At 44.4% G+C, this 20,624-nt stretch overlaps 1 protein-coding gene across 1 annotated transcript in view; it reads right to left on the bottom strand.

Annotated features, from left to right (window-relative positions):
• LOC139747980 (uncharacterized) overlaps nucleotides 1-19,451 on the bottom strand; it is a 57,999-nt gene extending 38,548 nt beyond the window's left edge. The window contains exon 1 of the mRNA XM_071660499.1: nucleotides 18,810-19,451. The gene's annotated coding sequence lies outside the window, so the exon portion shown is untranslated. The remainder of the gene's footprint in view (nucleotides 1-18,809) is intronic.
• Between the last annotated feature and the right edge of the window lie 1,173 nt (nucleotides 19,452-20,624).

Here is a 20,624-nt window from a genome sequence, read left to right as displayed (position 1 = left end):
AACGACCGTGGCCTTCGTGAGCCACCAAGACGCGTTGCCGACATGTACTTTGACGGTTCACTGCAACTCCCAAAAAGGACATAACTACAGATCCCATACACTCAAGACCCCAGAGACTACAGATCCCATACACTCAAGACCCCAGAGACTACAGATCCCATACACTTAAGACCCCAGAGACTACAGATCCCATACACTTAAGACCCCAGAGACTACAGATCCCATACACTTAAGACCCCAGAGACTACAGATCCCATACACTTAAGACCCCAGAGACTACAGATCCCATACACTTAAGGCCCCAGAGACTACAGATCCCATACACTCAAGACCCCACGAACTACACTCCCTCTACACTTTACAGCCAATATGGTATACTCAGTACACACACACAACACAGAAATACTGTGGCTTTCAAATGATAATTCTGGAGTCTCCTGCCACAGAGGACATCCTTCCCATATATCATACAATAGATGGTCCAAATCGTCGATCTTTCTTCACAACATGGTTTCCACCAACACAGGTTCTGTCGCATCCCTCACAGGACGTCCGCCACACAGGTCCTTCAAGTCGATTTTTCAAGGATGCTGGATTTTTGTCAAGAGGCGATGGAGACGTTCAAAATTGACGGCCATCTAGTTTTCTGTTCCAGGGATATTTCCTACAGGGGGAGGAAAATATCTGGAAGGTCCTTTGCTCGTTGGAACTCAAGGTCCAACTTCCTCCGTTATTTCCTCCCTCCTCTCACCTACGCTTGCCTTCTCCAACTCCAAGTGGGTCACTCATCTCACCCCCTCGCGTTAGCATGTCTCTCCTGGATACACGTCTCTCCTCACAACCCAAAAGTCTTGCCTGGTCATGAGTCTCTCCAGCGAGAACTTTCTTTAGATTAAGTCTCGTCTACCTTTACACACATGTCTCCCGAGGAATACATTACTTCATGATGGAGGTCTCGCCCTGCTAGTCATGAGGACATCCAAGCGTATATTTCCCCACAATGACAGTCTTATGTCACTCCTCTGACACAGTCCTTCTTAAGCCTCGACTCACTCCAGCCACATTTGTCTCCCTCAGTGGCAAAACCTTCTCCTCACTCTGGCTACACATCTCTTAACTCATACCTGGCCACACATCTCTCTTGACGGCATGAGATCTCTGCTAACCCCATGTCATAGTCAAAGAGAATTGGTTGGAATTCTCATACCTTTAAAGATATTCTTTAGCTGGTTGGATGATGGAGGCTGCCTCACACCTTAGACACCATTATGATTCATTTCTGTATGAGGTCCTTCCCAGGAGGCCAAGTCCTCTTACCCACTGCAGGATCTGTCGCTGACGATGTTCCTCCTCCACCTAATTACAGCTGAACGTTCCTTCACACAGGCCGGAACCATCAGTCTACATACCATTTAAGAGAATGAGATCCCTCTTGCCATGCGCCTATAAGTTCTCAATTGTATATATACGATTAGAATCTACGACCATCTGAGAATTTACGATTCAGACTCCGATGAGCCACGAACCGTTCACAAGAAGGATCCATGGCCACCCATGTACACTTCTACTATGAACTATAGACGTTCGAACACTACACTATATCAACAGCCAAGTACCTATATTCCACACTCACCTGTGGGCTCACTGGTGTAGTAGTAGTTTCCTGTCATATAAAATGCCAATATACCAATACATTCCAATTTCTCTCTCTGGACCACATGATGTATATCGCCGTTTTTCAAGTGCAATGAAATTGAATATACGTCAGCACAACTGATATATAACACGTAATGTCCCTCATTCCCAGAATATCTAAAATTATAATTGCTGGGGCAAGATAGATGCACACACACACACACACACACACACACGTTCATTTTAACTGGAATACACTAAGATTGTTTCATGATTATGTCCTTCTTGTATACCTGGCAAATCCTGGTGTCCCTCGAGAGTCAATGTAATCTTCAGATTTCAGTTGAGCTGTAACTAAGACGTTACAGGGACCAGACACCAAGATACAGTCATCTTGAATTATTTCATATTTACACTCCCTTTATCCTCAGTGATCTCCTGGGAGCTTCCCAAGTAATTTCCTCATTTATTTTCTCACTGCAGGACGTGTTATTATGTCTACTTCAGCCATGGGAGAGACTTAAAAAGTACTTTTAAGGAACGTCGAGGGATTGGGTTAAAGTAACATCATACATGCATTCTTAAATACGTCCAGTAGATATCACTTAACATTAAAGCGTCGTTTCCTACATACTTAAATACATCGAAAGACTCACTTAAAGTTTCGTCTTCTACATTTTTAAGTATACCAAAAGTGTAGTCTACATCAGTTGAGGTTCACCTGGAGATTCCCTCAAAGTACTGTCTCAAATGTATTCCATTTTGGCTCATGTATTTACCATGCAAAGAGGCCATTACCATGCCCTGGTTCCTCCTCAGGACGGGGCGCCTCCTTAGCCTCCTGCAGCAGTGCACAACGGCCTCACCACCACCACCACCTCCTCCTCCTGCAGGCAGCACACAGCAGGAGGAGGTTTGAAAATGAAACACGGGCCTCCCATTTTGCCAACTCTAGAAACTATCTTATAGACTGTGTGTGTGTGTGTGTGTGTGAGAGAGAGAGAGAGAGAGAGAGAGAGAGAGAGAGAGAGAGAGAGAGAGAGAGAGAGAGAGAGAGACAGAGAGAGAGTTTATGGTTCAGGAAAAAGGAAACTGCAGGGAACACAGTATAATGCTTTTTCTTTAGGGTAATGTTGGTTATAGATATACGAAAGCGTGTAAGATAAAGACGAACACACACACACACACACACACACACACACACACAAACACACACAAATACACACAAATACACGTATATATATATATATATATATATATATATATATATATATATATATATATATATATATATATATATATATATGATGTGTTTGTAAAAATGTTTTTCCTTCGAATGCATAAATATTCCTTCCCGAAATATTTCATTAATTAGTACGATACTTCGCAGCCGAGAGCAGGAGGAGGCCTAATTACCTGTGATATGTCATTATGAGATGGTTAATGAGATGTTTAACCAGACGGCAGATCGGGCAGGCAGGTGTTAGTCTTGATGGTGTTAACGACCTAGTTTCGCTTGTGTACGAGGGTTGAACAACACGCGAGTGTAGTTATGTGATGGGTCTCTCTCTCTCTCTCTCTCTCTCTCTCTCTCTCTCTCTCTCTCTCTCAGGTACTGTCGCGCTTTGAACCAATCTCTCTCCACCTTGCATTCCACACTGTCAGTGTAGACGTGAGACCCTCAGCATACTTGGCTGTTCAGAGGAATCCTGAAGGGAAAATCACAAGGTGTTTTTAATGGTCAAGTTAAGCAGTCATGGAAAGCTCCAACGAGGACTTTGAGGTCTATGACCTGTACCAGCTGTGGGATACGGGTCCATGACCTGTACCAGCTGTGGGATACGGGTCCATGACCTGTACCAGCTGTGGGACACGGGTCCATGACCTGTACCAGTTGTGGGATACGGGTCCATGACCTGTACCAGCTGTGGGACACGGGTCCATGACCTGTACCAGTTGTGGGATACGGGTCAATGGCCTGTGCCAGCTGTGGGATACGGGTCTATGACTTGTACCAGCTGTGGGATACGGGCCCATGACATGCACCAGCTGTGGGACCTGTACCAGCTGTGGGACATTCTAATATGTACCATGAACACTGATTACATTGATGGTGTGAAGATTAAAGCTTTGATCATAGAGTCGCTGCTCATGGTCTGTGTATTTACGTTTCCAGGGTTACGTCGCTATGGTAGGCACTTGTTCATGAGCTCAGGATTGGCTTGAGGTCAATGAGAAACTGCCTAACTAACCAATCAGATGCCAGGCCAACACAGCTACCCACTCCCACCGTAGTTTTTTGATTTACTATGAAAAGGATAAAAATAGCTTTTAGTGTCATTTATATGGTAATGGAAAACGTAAAGTACTTTACTAACGTGTCTGTTTGACCTGGTTTGACCTGGTAGTGACCTCTGTATGTTCTGTGATCATTACGACAGTGGAATCTATTCACTATGGTAATATGATCATTTGATAGGAGCGTAGTGGATAGCTCTGTCTTCCTCGCGCTAACTTTATGCTATTTCTTTACGATCATTATCATGTATCATCATATTATTAGCGTTATTTTAGCACATTTTCAGCGTCGGTTTGCTATTTCAGTCCAGCAGAACTAGGAGGAAAGATTGGCGCTTTTGACACCATATCTGTGGAGGACACCTGGTCTTTCTCCCTCGCTAGACTGTCAACAGTGATAACTCCTCGCCTTTGGGAAGACAAGACATTGGATATTCAAATCATTACCGGGCAGAAAGAAAAAGATCCATAATGGAATTATAGTTTAGGAAAAAAATAATAATGACTTGGGGTTGCAGGGCAGCCCAGCCATTCTTGGCTCAAGACGAGGATAAAGGATCAAGATGCTGTAAAACTCTAGTTTTGCAAGTGGGTCATCCTAAACCCTTTAATCGAGTACGAATACTTGAACACACTAGCATGACCCTGGTATATATAGAAAGATAAATAATAGTCACACCCTTTGATGGAGAAGACAATGATTGTTTCGACATCTGTGTTGACACAAACAGGTTATCTAATCGTATATTTGTACAGATTTATTTTGCCTCCGTATAGATACTTTAAGAGAGTTTAACATTGAATTTGAAAAGGATTCTGAATCGGCATTTTATCTTTGGAGAAAGCTATCACCCGTTACTTAAAGGCTAAGTCAGAGTTTTAAGTACTAGGGATAAAGTCAAGCTTTTCTATCAAAGTGTCTTTGTGCTCTGAAAAGGCCTAGAGGAAGTTGTCAAACCCACGATGACTAACCCCGATGCAAAGGTGCCAATAATTCATCCGTATCCTTGGTAGGATAGAAGCTGCTGGCTACTGGGGTAATATATCTTTGGGAAAAATACGTTGCTGTTTAGCGGGAAGGTTGTGCCGGCAGCATGGATGATATGAAGGGTAAAACGGTGGAGGTGATTGGTTACACCACAGAACAATGCCATTCCGCCATTCTCCGACGTAACACAAGTAATTGTTAGTCTCATAACCTCTGTTCAGGAGCTAAGAAGTAACATAGTGGTGATAGACTTACAGATAGACAGAAATTTTCCTTGTTGATTCCTACTGACCTACGATCCTTCGCCTACGTCATTGTTGCTGAGATATCATGACGTATTTGTGACGCGTCATCACAATCTTAGATTGCGCATCAACGCTGACGTCACCAGTTTCTTTCCTTCCCATTGGCTGTGACTATCCACGCAGGACGAGTTGCCTGTAACTCAATATACGTAGCGCAGATTAGACTTCCTCCTCTTGTTTTGGTCTTAAAGTCTCTAAGAAATTAACTTGATTCACATTCTTACAATGAATGAATAACTCCTACACGTGAATGACTTGAAGACTTTAGTTATTCATTCAATATCCCGTCACACTCACATCTCCCAGATGCCAGATATCACCATGTCGTATATCGTCTGGAATCAAGCAATACCCTCGCAGCGAGAGAGACAGTCCACGACAAAAGGCCTGATTTAAGTGCGTCCGTTGTATCGGAATTCCGCTATCCCAGACCTGGTGTCCCATAATACCTGACCATCCCAGACCTGGTGTCCCATAATACCTGACCATCCCAGACCTGGTGTCCCATAATACCTGACCATCCCAGACCTGGTGTCCCATAATACCTGACCATCCCAGACCTGGTGTCCCATAATACCTGACCATCCCAGACCTGGTGTCCCATAATACCTGACCATCCCAGACCTGGTGTCCCATAATACCTGACCATCCCAGACCTGGTGTCCCATAATACCTGACCATCCCAGACCTGGTGTCCCATAATACCTGACCATCCCAGACCTGGTGTCCCATAATACCTGACCATCCCAGACCTGGTGTCCCATAATACCTGACCATCCCAGACCTGGTGTCCCATAATACCTGACCATCCCAGACCTGGTGTCCCATAATACCTGACCATCCCAGACCTGGTGTCCCATAATACCTGACCATCCCAGACCTGGTGTCCCATAATACCTGACCATCCCAGACCTGGTGTCCCATAATACCTGACCATCCCAGACCTGGTGTCCCATAATACCTGACCATCCCAGACCTGGTGTCCCATAATACCTGACCATCCCAGACCTGGTGTCCCATAATACCTGACCATCCCAGACCTGGTGTCCCATAATACCTGACCATCCCAGACCTGGTGTCCCATAATACCTGACCATCCCAGACCTGGTGTCCCATAATACCTGACCATCCCAGACCTGGTGTCCCATAATACCTGACCATCCCAGACCTGGTGTCCCATAATACCTGACCATCCCAGACCTGGTGTCCCATAATACCTGACCATCCCAGACCTGGTGTCCCATAATACCTGACCATCCCAGACCTGGTGTCCCATAATACCTGACCATCCCAGACCTGGTGTCCCATAATACCTGACCATCCCAGACCTGGTGTCCCATAATACCTGACCATCCCAGACCTGGTGTCCCATAATACCTGACCATCCCAGACCTGGTGTCCCATAATACCTGACCATCCCAGACCTGGTGTCCCATAATACCTGACCATCCCAGACCTGGTGTCCCATAATACCTGACCATCCCAGACCTGGTGTCCCATAATACCTGACCATCCCAGACCTGGTGTCCCATAATACCTGACCATCCCAGACCTGGTGTCCCATAATACCTGACCATCCCAGACCTGGTGTCCCATAATACCTGACCATCCCAGACCTGGTGTCCCATAATACCTGACCATCCCAGACCTGGTGTCCCATAATACCTGACCATCCCAGACCTGGTGTCCCATAATACCTGACCATCCCAGACCTGGTGTCCCATAATACCTGACCATCCCAGACCTGGTGTCCCATAATACCTGACCATCCCAGACCTGGTGTCCCATAATACCTGACCATCCCAGACCTGGTGTCCCATAATACCTGACCATCCCAGACCTGGTGTCCCATAATACCTGACCATCCCAGACCTGGTGTCCCATAATACCTGACCATCCCAGACCTGGTGTCCCATAATACCTGACCATCCCAGACCTGGTGTCCCATAATACCTGACCATCCCAGACCTGGTGTCCCATAATACCTGACCATCCCAGACCTGGTGTCCCATAATACCTGACCATCCCAGACCTGGTGTCCCATAATACCTGACCATCCCAGACCTGGTGTCCCATAATACCTGACCATCCCAGACCTGGTGTCCCATAATACCTGACCATCCCAGACCTGGTGTCCCATAATACCTGACCATCCCAGACCTGGTGTCCCATAATACCTGACCATCCCAGACCTGGTGTCCCATAATACCTGACCATCCCAGACCTGGTGTCCCATAATACCTGACCATCCCAGACCTGGTGTCCCATAATACCTGACCATCCCAGACCTGGTGTCCCATAATACCTGACCATCCCAGACCTGGTGTCCCATAATACCTGACCATCCCAGACCTGGTGTCCCATAATACCTGACCATCCCAGACCTGGTGTCCCATAATACCTGACCATCCCAGACCTGGTGTCCCATAATACCTGACCATCCCAGACCTGGTGTCCCATAATACCTGACCATCCCAGACCTGGTGTCCCATAATACCTGACCATCCCAGACCTGGTGTCCCATAATACCTGACCATCCCAGACCTGGTGTCCCATAATACCTGACCATCCCAGACCTGGTGTCCCATAATACCTGACCATCCCAGACCTGGTGTCCCATAATACCTGACCATCCCAGACCTGGTGTCCCATAATACCTGACCATCCCAGACCTGGTGTCCCATAATACCTGACCATCCCAGACCTGGTGTCCCATAATACCTGACCATCCCAGACCTGGTGTCCCATAATACCTGACCATCCCAGACCTGGTGTCCCATAATACCTGACCATCCCAGACCTGGTGTCCCATAATACCTGACCATCCCAGACCTGGTGTCCCATAATACCTGACCATCCCAGACCTGGTGTCCCATAATACCTGACCATCCCAGACCTGGTGTCCCATAATACCTGACCATCCCAGACCTGGTGTCCCATAATACCTGACCATCCCAGACCTGGTGTCCCATAATACCTGACCATCCCAGACCTGGTGTCCCATAATACCTGACCATCCCAGACCTGGTGTCCCATAATACCTGACCATCCCAGACCTGGTGTCCCATAATACCTGACCATCCCAGACCTGGTGTCCCATAATACCTGACCATCCCAGACCTGGTGTCCCATAATACCTGACCATCCCAGACCTGGTGTCCCATAATACCTGACCATCCCAGACCTGGTGTCCCATAATACCTGACCATCCCAGACCTGGTGTCCCATAATACCTGACCATCCCAGACCTGGTGTCCCATAATACCTGACCATCCCAGACCTGGTGTCCCATAATACCTGACCATCCCAGACCTGGTGTCCCATAATACCTGACCATCCCAGACCTGGTGTCCCATAATACCTGACCATCCCAGACCTGGTGTCCCATAATACCTGACCATCCCAGACCTGGTGTCCCATAATACCTGACCATCCCAGACCTGGTGTCCCATAATACCTGACCATCCCAGACCTGGTGTCCCATAATACCTGACCATCCCAGACCTGGTGTCCCATAATACTTGACCATCCCAGGCCTAGGGTACCATAATACCTGAGCATCCCAGGCATGGTGTCCCATAATACCTGACCATCCCAGACCTGGTGTCCCATAATAGTTGACCATCCCAGCTCTAGTGTCACAAACACCCCACCCACACACACCCACCACCACCACCACAGCCACCACCACCTTCACCCTTCAGTCATGCATGTGCCTATCTACCAACTTTCCTTCTTTCAATTACCCAACACAAGGACGTCACACCTAAGCAGCGAAAGTCTTCTTTCACCGGATAAAGAGGGACACAACAGCCCCTTAGGCGCCTTCGAGTATAACTAAGGTAATACTTTTTCAATAAGTTGCGACTTTCCCAAAAGAGGTTTATCGTCAAAATGAATCTCTTTCCGGATAATGCACTTGGGGATTTTTGCGTATACATTTTCTAAATTGGATTCCATAAGTTAAGGAAGATTTTTTCCCATCAGTGGACTTAATGTTTACGAAGGAGTAACAGATGCTAAAGAGTTAAGATAATCGTAATAACATTTGTAGTATAAAATGATGAAAGGAACAATGGATAGATCACAGTAGTTTTGATGATGATAATGATCTTAAGGTTGTAGTTGTTGTTGTAGTAGTGTTAACAACGGGAGACGTAGCTCTTGTTCTTTGAAATCAGTCGCATAAACGGAAGTTTGGTAGTTACAGCAGCAGTAGCAGTGGCAGTAGAAATACAAGACGTAAGTAGAAACAGCAGGAGGAGTAGCTGAAGTTGTAGCAGACGAGTAGCAACTAGATAAAAGCCAGGAGAGTCATAATAGTAATCATTGTGGTGGTAGTAGTAGTGGTTGTTGTAGTAGTAGTGGTAGCGGTGGTAGTAGTAGTAGCAATAGAAGAGAGAAGGGAACTACAACAGTAAAAGTTGCCCACATGCGACCAGCATCACCAGTAGAGGTAGCAGCAAAACATCGAAGTTGTCCCCCTCCGACCCTCGAAGTTGTCCCCCTCCGACGCTCGAAGTTGTCCCCCTCCGACGCTCGAAGTTGTCCCCCTCCGACGATCCAAGTTGTCCCCCTCCGACGCTCGAAGTTGTCCACCTCCGACGCTTGAAGTTGTCCCCCTCCGACGATCGAGGTTGTCCCCCTTCGACGCTCGAAGTTGTCCCCCTCCGACGCTCGAAGTTGTCCCCCTCCGACGACCGAAGTTGTCCCCCTCCGACGACCGAAGTTGTCCCCCTCCGACGCTCGAGGTTGTCCCCCTCCGACGACCGAAGTTGTCCCCTTCTGACGCTCGAAGTTGTCCTCCCTCCCGACCTTCGAAGGCCTCCCATCTCCGACGCGTCTGACGAACTCCTATTATCGCAGCGTCGAATTCAAGTATCTAATCATTGATAATTGCACGGGACAAGCGAGTTGAAATCCAGAGAGAGAGAGACATATTAGATGCTGGAGGACGGATGATACAAAGCTACACAGTAATGCCATTTACAGAAGCATACATCACAGGATAATGATACGCCCTGAGGATACACAGACACAATATACGTCATGTATTTACTACAAGTGTAATAAATTTCGGTTTACATATATCACAGATATAAACTGTCAGGTTTACGATGACTAAGAATACTATAAGCACACACACACACACACACACACACACACATATATATATATATACATATATATATATATATATATATATATATATATATATATATATATATATATATATATATATATATATATATATATATATATATATATATATGCACGCACACGCCATATGTATAGATTTATAGACGTTTCATATCCCCCAAAACTTGATAAGCTAATACTAAAAGACGGATTCAAAGACCACAAGAAAAAGCAAAACAAAAAAAGAAAGGGGGGGGAGGTGGAGGTGAGGGGGACTTTGAAAAATCTAAAGTGGGAATGATACTGAATCTTCCACAGTCTGTGTGGCGGGGCGATAGCCAGAGAGAGGGAGGTGGTGAGGCTCGGGTTCAGAGGGGAGAATGTACAGGAGAGGAGTGTGTGTGTGTGTGTGTGTGTGTGTGTGTGTGTGTGTGTGTGGAGGGAGGGGTTGTGATGGCTGACTGTGTCATGGGTCAGGTGTTGCCAGAGCCACTGTGTAACGTTAAGATCCTGACCTTTGGATCGTTGACTGATTAATATTAGTCCAAATACCGACCAGTTTGATGTGTGTTGCGTAGCATTTACATGACCCCTGGTGAGAATGATGCTGGTGATTGTTCACTACGACAGCAAAAGAATTTCATCTGGTGACAAAATTAATTTCCCATCAGACAAAATCTAAGTTTTTTTTTAAAACATGCGAAGATTCTTTCTACCTCAGCTCTTTACAGTATATTGGAGTGTAGTAGTTTCAATGGCTGATAAGAGCTGAGATAGCTGCATTAGAATAGCACTATCGTATATACTAAGTACATAAGAAGGTACGTTAATATATGTAATCATGTACGACACAGGGATCAGAGGAATGTCTTCCTCTGGTAACGAAGGAAGGTGATAGTCAGCCAAAAGTCTTTGCTGTCGTGGACTAGCATTTCTTTCTACCCAGCAGCCAAAGCCTTATTATTATCATTTTTGCTCCCAGAGGCGAAAGACTTACACATTTTGTACCCATCAGTCTTGAATAATTCCTCTTCAAGGGCCCCTCCACGAGAATTTGCCTGAAACCATTTGTATTCGCTCGTGCAGAGATACCCAAGTATATTGGCTCAGTAAATTGAAAGACAAGGACTGAACTCACAGTCGACAGACTTTCGCCAGCACTACAGAAGCCTTCAAGTCTCTTCCCTTTGTAATACCCTGCTGGCACTCAGGCCCTGTCATAACTGCGGGAAACCATCAAATATCCTCGTACACGTCGCATGGGACTGTCGCAGGAAGAATGCCTTACAGAGACGGATAAAGAATTATATTGAAATACAGTAAAAAATAATCAAATCAAATGTCACTGAGATTACGTTTGAAATTCTTAAAACCGACTGTAATTTGTCTTACTTTGTGCATCTTGACTTTTTCTACAACACTACAACCAGTGTTTTGATGTATATCCCAAGACCCTTCATGACCCAGATGTACTTACTACAAAGACTACAATCACTTATCACTCGGTTGCCCTACACTACACATAGACGTACTTACATCATCACTACACTTTATGGTCTATGGTCTCGACGGGTGGACGTGTCCGACCCCCTGAGCGCTGCAGGAGACTTATAAAACTGGGACTTCTGGGGCAAGGAAGTATGTATGTACACATATACGCACGCACAGCGTATTGCAGGAATGTATGTACACATACGCACGCACAGCGTATTGCAGGAATGTATGTACACATACGCACGCACAGCGTATTGCATGAATGTTCCTTCGTTACCAATGGAGAACATATTCATGGTTTGCTTATAATTCAGGCCACACAACAGATGTTGTGTGCTTTGATCTCCTATTTTTCACTCACAGTCACAACTCTTTTTTTAACAGCAACAACTTCAAAAGAAAAGGAGAAACAAAATCACAGATTTACATTCACATTACCAATATTCTTCCCTCCATCCACAACAGTACAGAGACCAGGCTCTCCCTATATATATATATATATATATATATATATATATATATATATATATATATATATATATATATATATATATATTCAAGAACACTGTTGAAGTCCTGTGTCGTGCGTGATGATATTCTATATTCACATGTCTGCAGTATGACCAACAATCCACCTTTTCAAAGACTCGAAAAAAAATAGGAAAATGAATTTCAAAACAGCACTTACCCAGCCATTGCTCGCCTGAGCGACGAACGAACATAATGGGCAGACATTCTTTTGACATTGCTGATATAATGACCAAATTATTACTGGGAATTACCAAGACATGATTATTTAGGATTTATTATTACGAGAGTCGAGTCGGCCAAATTATTTAGGGAATTCGTAAATAAATTTTGTGTGTGAGTCATTGATGTGTGCATGATTTTGTTTGAATGAATCATGATTTTGATAATATCGCTGAGTTTTTCCTCGTTTTCTAGAAATGTTGACGAACATATATATGTATGTATAATGTGTGTGTGTGTGTGTGTGTGTGTGTGTGTGTGTGTGTGTGTGTCACGATGAAAGACATTCGCCATGAAAAAAATAAATTTGAATCTAAATGAAATTCATATGAGCTTCTTAGGTATTTGCATAACTGACTCTTAAAAGTGTTAAGGATATAAGAAAAATAAAAAAAAAAGAAGGAAGAGAATTTCAAGAGATTTATTAAGATAAGACGGTTCATCTTCGTGTTACCAGTGTCTTCACAGAAACTGTGAGAAGCAGCGGCTATTTACGTACTATATATCCAAGCCTTAGTGTCTAGGAAACTGGCAGACAGGTCGCGAGGGAAGTGACCAGAATGGTGGCCTTGGAACAAAGAGAGGGAGGTATAATGACAACAGACGGAAGAAGATGATTAATGGGTGTTGATGCCACGAGAGAAAACGGTGAAAGGTTTTATGATATTAATTTTAGATAAGCGATTGTGTGGAGGGAAAGCCACCCAAGGAATGCGAGCCGTACTCTGTACTGGAGAAAATAAGACCACCAGTATATATGGAATAGCTGCTCATAGGAAAAATAATGTAATGTTTATCATATGGGGTTTTACAGGATAGGGTGGAGGATAAACTGCTTATGTTGCTGTAGGAATGAATAGCAGAAATTAGAAATTTGATAGAAGGAAAGAAGTGAGATTTTGAAAGGAACGTAGGTGAAAATTTAATTTTTTTCCTTTGAAATATTCAGATTAGTTCTTCGCCTTTTCGAGATGCATTTATGGGTTCAAAGCGAAAGTGTAAATATGTTCAGTACGAGAAAAAGAACAAGTAGGAGAATGAAGAGAGGAGGGGCAGTGGGTTGAAGATGTAGAGTGACATAAACGGCATTGGAGTGGATGAGGTTAAGACCGGGTAAAGTAAATAACTTATGGATGATTGAAGAAGGTAGGCGATAGGAGAGAACCCTTAGGAACACCATTGTTGATGAATTAAGAGAGGGATGTCGCCTCAACGCCTTGGGATGGCTTGAGAGGAAAAGCTACGCAATAGTCAATAGAAAGAAGTGGTAAAACCAAAAGAAGAAAATGTATCAAGGCTACACCAAGTGCATCAAAGCTACACCAAGTGTATTAAAGCTACACCAAGTGTATTAAAGCTACACCAAGTGTATTAAAGCTACACCAAGTGTATTAAAGCTACATCAAGTATATTAAAGCTACACCAAGTGTATTTAAGCCACACCAAGTGTATTAAAGCTACACCAAGTGTATTAAATCCACACGAATTGTATTACAGCCACATCCAATCAGATACTTTCGTGTTGTCGCAGGTGACGGCAAAATGTTCACCAAAGCTTCTAAGATGAGATTTGAAAGTGATTAGTGATTTACACACACACACACACACACACACACACACACACACACACACAGAAAAAGTGTTTGTGGAGAGAGTAATGGTCTCCGATCTACGTCAAGTCGTTAGGCCAGAGACGGTAATGTCCAGCTCAATCACCCTGGCCTCAGTGATCCGTCATCTCGCTGTTGGGATGAGAGGGAGAAAAAGATAGATCCTCCATCGTGGTAGATAAAACGTCTGGGTAGAAGACTGCGATTATTATTTCTTTTTCCTTTTTGTATCGTTCAGACACCACTACAAGTTATCAGACTCAGAACTTGAGGCAGTTGAGGTATAACTTACAAGTCGAGGTATAACTTAAAAGTCGAGGTATAACTTACAAGTCGAGGTACAACTTACAAGTCGAGGTATACCTTACAAGTCGAGGTACAACTTACAAGTCGAGGTATAACTTACAAGTCGGGGCCTGACTTACAAGTCGAGGTATAACTGAACGTGTAAGACTTTGGGCCGATCCTGGTGCCACTATTGTGGTCTACAAACGTCAGCTACATTTGAGGTTCAGATATATCATTAAAATCACAAAGTCTCTCTTCACAGGTTCTTCTTCTCAAGGATTACATTATGCTGAATTACTTTCCCTCGTCACCTTAAGGTAATTGACGAATGTAGGAAAAATATGTCATTCATTTCTGGAAGAGATGTGTTGACTAGGAGCTTATAGTACTTCATAATCAGGCGATTACATCGTAAATACAACTAAAATTACGATTATTTATGGTGCTAAATTTTATTATCAATTACAAAACATATTTTCGAAGAGAGATACTAAAACTTTACTATCAAATTACTTCTATCTGATGGTATCTCTGTCGCTTCTTTAATCAATATATCTGCTTTTTCGAGCGCTATCCAAAGTCTTGGAAGTGAATTAGAATTCGTTAGCGAGTTGCAAGGCTTTCAAACTGAACTATAAGTTACATAAATCGTCGAACACACACACACACACACACACACACACACACACACACACACACACACACACACACACACACACACACTAGGGAGCAAGTGTTCTTCCTTATCAACAGAGATAAAGTCTATCAGTTACAGGACGGAGTGGCGAAGGGCGACGCCTTGAGGATAAAGACGGTAGACAGATCAACATAACATGTCTTATGGAACCATAAGGACTGGAGGTATGCTTATAGCTCGTTCTTGTCCCCATTTTGTAACTGTGATACACGTCCTTAAGTCAGTGGATATATGACTGTCTGATATAAGAATATAATAGATCAATAAATCTCTCTTTAGTTCTATTATACTTGGTCGACAAAATAGCGCTCACAGACTCAGATAACAAGCCTCCAGACGATAGATAATTACACGCAAATTTCTGGGAGTAATTCAGTGGAAACAACGCCAAACAGGGACTCACTTGTTAGGGGTCAGAGGTCATACATTTGATTATCTATAATAGCTCATGGCGTCAGTGGGTTGACCACAAAGATAAGCGGATGTTGTCCTCGATAATGGATAAGAAATAGATGATAAAAATTGGTTTAAGGACATAGCTGGGCTCCCTGAACACTGTATGCTGCGCAGGATTGTAGGATACCACTGGAGGGCAACGGAGGATCGTAGGATATATCGCCGAAGAGAAACGCAGGATATCACCGCAGAGCAACGTAGGATGGCAGGATATCACCGCAGAGCAACGTAGGATGGCAGGATATCACCGGAGAGCAACGGAGGGTGTAAGGATATCACCGCAGAGCAACGTAGGATGGCAGGATATCACCGGAGAGCAGCGAAGGATGGCAGGATATCACCAAACAGCAGTCAAGGAGGAAAAAGAGAACAATACATAAACATCATATGAGGAGTTTTTTCATCTCCTACCCCACACGATCCTACCGCTAATCCTGTGATACAGAGACCCCACGGACCACTAGCACGAACCACCATCATGAACCACCAGCACAAACCACTAGCAGTAACCAGTAGCACGAACCACCATCACGAACCACCATCATGAACCACCAGCACGAACCACTAGCAGTAACCAGTAGCACGAACCACCATCACGAACCACCAATACGAACCACTAGCGCGAACCACCATCATGAACCACCAGCACAAACCACTAGCACGATCCACTAGCATGAACCACTAGCGAACTCTAGGAGAGGAAGTTGTCCTCTCACAGATCCTTCTTAATTGGAGTTAGGGGGAAAGAAATCCTTTTTACTCTGAGATCAAGTTCAGGATTCTGGAGCCGCAGGACCTTGCCTAGGCGTCCTCCTCCATGCATAATCTCTTAACCTCCCCTACCCCCCCCCCCATCCAAGTAATTAGTCATCCTGAGTCAAGTTAGCATTCTTAATTGGATCAATTAGTCTTACTTCTGTTGATGAATTATTGTGATGTGAGTGGATTATATCGTGGGGCTACATTAGACTCGCACTCGAGAGGGACCTGAGTCACTTATCATACCCCAGGGGGTTGATTCATTATACTCTGGGGGTGTGTCTCGGTCATTATACTCTGGGTGTGTCTCGGTCATTATACTCTGGGGGTGTCTCGGTCATTATACTCTGGGGGTGCACTCGTTATACACCGGAGGTTTATTCTTTATGCTGGGGTGTTGTTAGGTATGGGCCAGATCATCATACTCTGGGGTATATTCATCAGACTTTGTGTTGATCATACTCATAAGTCATTATACTCCGGGTTCAGTCGTTGTCCTGTGGGTTCACTCATCATAATCCGGAGGTTCAGTAATCATACTTCAGGGTTCAGTCACATTAGGAGAACTCAGTCATCGTACTCAAGGGCTCAGTCATCATACTCAAGGAGATTAGCTTTTATACTTATGTAGGATACTTGAGCATAACGGTACAATCCTTGGGCAGGACGGTACGATCCTTAAGAGAGACGGTACAATCCTTGAGCACGACGGTACGACCCTTGAGCACGACGGTAAGACCCTTGAGCACGACGGTACGACCCTTGAGCACGACGGTAAGACCCTTGAGCACGACGGTACGATCCTTGAGCACGACATTACGATCCTTGAGCACGACGGTAAGACCCTTGAGCACGACGGTACGATCCTTGAGCACGACGGTACGACCCTTGAGCACGACGGTACGACCCTTGAGCACGACGGTACGACCCTTGAGCAAGACACAAAGACCATTTTCAACACGGCCTTAGGTTAAGTCCTGATCCACTGAAGTCAATGTACGTAGAAGCCAAAAAAATTTGAATCACCGGGTCAGTTGGTTTCACTGATCAAATCCCAGTGTATCAGAGACTAATTCATCATCCCTGCTAGTTAGATCATTGAACTCATGGGCTTAATTCATCACGGGGAATGACTTAGAACTCACAAGCGGGGCGTGGTTACAGGGAGTTCGCAATAGAGCGCCGCGGTCAGAACTTTTAAAAAAAAGTTCCCCGTCGTTTGCAGATCTTTTCTCTTATTTAATTCTTCCACACTTTTTTTGAGTTTGTGTTACACTTTTACATCCTTACTCCCATGGATAAGTCGTAGTTTAAGACTTGATCTGTATTTGTCGCAAGGGTAACCTAGAAAAATACGCACCATTTCTTTCTGTACTGTAGAATGAGTCCTTAATGGCCTAGATGATACGGAAGATAACACTAGATAGATACATGAAGGGTTGGAGGCTGGGGAATATCTATGTATTCAACTGCGTCGTAATATTACTACAAAGGATTCTCTATATCCATTCCGACGCTCGACCCTCCAAGACCAGTTATCACATAAACCACAAGCTTACCAACTCTTTATAACATCCTATGGAATGCGATTAGATTAATAACAGGTGTATCGTATGTGGAATTCGCTACTAAAGTAGAGGATTTTCTAGAATCATTAAAACAATGTTGTTTCTCTGATAGTTTTGATTCAATCGGGGTTGTCGTAGTTTTTGACTCATTGTTAAATAGATCTTACGGTAACCTGCGGTCATGAAAATGGTATATTAATACGTAGTGTACGTTGATGTGTTTGTAGAGAAATATGATTTATTTACTCCATCCAAATACTGTATATCGACGCGTAAGAATGTCGCATCGAGCACCAGAAATGATCCTATTCTTCCTTCTTTAGTCTCACGACATAATTAAAATGGAGAACAAATGGGATATCATCTCTGAAGCCGTTCAGGTTGATTGATAACTTAAAGAACATTTTAAGCGGATGAGAAACTCACTGACACACTCGCTGAGAAAGTTGAGCGCTCTCGTCATAGCGTCATGATTTGGGTACGTTGAAAAACCCTAAAAGGGATGTCCTGCGCTGGGCATGTGAAACAGCGGTACACGGATGTCGAACAGTTGCAAAAGACTGTATAATATTCTCTCCACCTGCCAGACATCGTCAACAGGTGCTAATCTGAGCAACGGATCATCGCTACTCGAAGTCCCTCTGACACAGACATTCCCTAAATAAATTATTCTATTTTTCTGTGAAGATAAATCTCGTCTTTCGTTACTTCCACTCTCTAGGTATCACTGCGAGTTGGTGTGGGAGGTACATTAGGTGTATGATGTGGGTCTATCGAGTCTTGCAGAACACTTGTGAAAGACGGTACTCTATCTCAACTTACCTGTTATGTCTTGCACTTCGAGTGGGATGAGTTACCACAGCGGGTCTTCGACAACTCTATATGTATATTTATATATATTTCTTTCTTACTTTCACTTTTCCTTTCCTATAAGTCTCTCATTTATCCAATGCATCTTCCATCGTCAATAGTTTCCAGTAACTGACACTTGCTATGCTTGTGTATATAAGACTTTCATACGAGTTTACTGACGACGATTATTCGTTAAATATCTCTCTGGGTTATGGGCCTCCAAGGCGTTACCTTCTGACTATTAATCGTTCCAAGGTCGACGGTTTGATATATGAACAAGTAACCTTTCACAGTATGCCATGTTGGCTAGGATTGAAGTGCAGAAAAAACTCGCGACACCGAGTCAAAACTCTTTCTCTTTTTTTTTCTTCTTCTTCTTCTTCCCCCCTCTCAAGTACGGCAAGGCGGGGCCCTTCTTGTAGCGACGTTGGGATCTGGAGCAAGAGAGACAGGGGGGAGAGAGAGAGAGGGAGAGGGTGAGGCGAAGGGGATGAGCGTCTAGTACAGCTAGGGCGCGGGAGGATGCTGTGTGGCCACGACCGACTCCTCCGGCAGTCGGGCCAAGACTGAACTGGGCCGCGCCAACACCCACTATACGACAGGTCCTCCACCACGTCCCCGACTAGCACGCTGACTGGCTGGCTGGCTGGATGGACAGGAGACGGGAGGGAGAGGATCGTCGTGGCTCGGCACTCACCATCCTCCCTTCAATCCTTCGTCTATCCACCATAGCGACGTCTCATGGCCAGTTAAAGGATGAGTGATGAAACATATATACTTATATAAGATCATCCGAGTCTCACACACGAGAAATTCTGAAAAATCCAGATCATACGACGACATTGGCTTTGGATTATCCTCTTCCACTGCGTCACAGTGTCCAGTGAATGATAAGATTTTCCCCAGCAACACCTGTTACTTGGATCCCAAATCAGCACAAATGACAGATCTCATTCGAACCTCATCTCTAGAGGCCTCATGTCTTCTCACCCGCAATACAGTTTTCCTTCTTAAGATACAAATATGCCTTTCGATTCCTCCCCATGTCCGCAACCCTCGCATCTTCTCTCTGTCAGAGGCATACTGTTAGAAGCCTTTCGGACGCGGGAGTGGAGGAAAAAAGATGGAATAAGTGAGGCGAGAAGACAAGAAAAAAGAATGAAGAAATTCTGGAAGCTATAGGCGAGGAGGGGGGGAAAAAAAGAGGAAATTGATTGAGGCGATGATGGCTTGAGAAGGGAATTGGATCGGACATATCCTACGATGAGATGAACCACTGGAGGATATGATGGAAGAGAAGGATGGGATGGAGGAGTCAAGACTGGAGGCCAGAGATCAGTATCTTGGAGGAACAGAAAGTAAAGGTCATGTGTGGATATGAAGCAAACGATAAGTGAGAAGAGGAATGCAATATAAGGAGGCGTTAGGATCGTTCGTGAGACAATAGGGCGACTTTATTAAACATAAACATTGACCTTTATGCCTTATACCACCTACCAATCAGAGCGTACGTTCTCTCGATCCCATCCTGACAAACACATCCTCACAGACAACCCTATCCATATGTACACACATACACACACACACACACACACACACACACACACACACACACACATTCTTCTTATCGTTGTATATTGAGTGGTTTTGTGGGCGTCTTCCCTCCTTATTTCTTACGGTCGTGTCGTGGTATATCTTTATCCCAGCCATTCCCCAGGATCAAGACGGATTTATTTATATTATCTTCCTTCCTCTGTCGACCACCAGGGAGCAACAACTAAGTGG

Source organism: Panulirus ornatus, chromosome 71 (genome assembly GCF_036320965.1).
Source record: "Panulirus ornatus isolate Po-2019 chromosome 71, ASM3632096v1, whole genome shotgun sequence".
Taxonomy (NCBI): Eukaryota; Metazoa; Arthropoda; class Malacostraca; order Decapoda; family Palinuridae; genus Panulirus; species Panulirus ornatus.
This window is presented reverse-complemented; position numbering and strand designations above follow the sequence as displayed.